Below are 1,023 nucleotides of genomic sequence, written 5' to 3' on the forward strand. Positions count from 1 at the left end.
AGGACCCGCGCCGATCTCGCATCGGCCACACCACCCATCGCCACTCTCGCAAGGAGAGGCCGAGAGAGGACCGCAGCTGCCGCCGAGGGCTCCCAGAAAGTCGCGCACCCGGGTCCCTTCCCTCACAAACCAAATTCAGGGCCAGATCCGAGTTACTTTATAGCAGAAATTTGGGACCCCGCAAGGAACACGCGCGCAGACGCAAAAGGGCCACGGGTAAGATCTTTTAGAATCTTTTGAGCTCTTTGACCGCCCCCTGGCCGGGCCTTCTCAACCCGACGGGGGCAGCACTAAATGACATCTACGCGCACTTTACACGTCCAAGCAAGGGCACACACAAGCCCCGGAAAGGGTTAAGAGCCCCCCCTTACGAGGAGGGGCTACCGCACTCTAAGGCGGCCCCTTATCGGGGACACATCTCTTCGCGGGGCTCCCCACAACCGCGACGACGCGACGGGAGCCCCAAACGGGGTTTTTGCGACTTCCCACGAGACACCGGGCAGACACAGCATGCGACCTCCCAGCCCGCTCTCGCAAGCACTCCCATGACGGGGGAGATCTCACATGTGTCCAGGGTTAAAGGCGAGATGACACGGCTTCCCAGAGAGCGCTGGGACACACGGCAGAGAGGGCAACGCCTCCGGCGAGACGCACCCAACCCCCCACGGGGTTCGACACACCGTCTCGACCCCCCCAGAGTGCTTCCGGCTCCAAGAGAACCGGCACAGCACGCACCCAACGGCACCAGGGCGGTGGTGGGCCAGAGGGGTAAACGACCAGATACGGGAACGACACCGCGGCTCGGCCTCAGGCACCTGAAGGGACAACCTGGAGCGCTCCAGGGGCACCGGCAAAGGGCCGATCCAAGCACAACCCCGTGCGGACCTCGGCAGGTGCACGGTGAAGGAGGAGGGAAAGACCATCCCCGCCACGGGGAAGACCCATCGCCAAGCAAACGAGCGCGGGATGGCCGCTCGGGCCGACAGACCCACGCACGCCCAGCAAGCCCACGCCGTGAGGCAA

The sequence above is a fragment of the Tenrec ecaudatus genome, chromosome 6 (assembly GCF_050624435.1).
Source record: "Tenrec ecaudatus isolate mTenEca1 chromosome 6, mTenEca1.hap1, whole genome shotgun sequence".
Classification (NCBI taxonomy): Eukaryota; Metazoa; Chordata; class Mammalia; order Afrosoricida; family Tenrecidae; genus Tenrec; species Tenrec ecaudatus.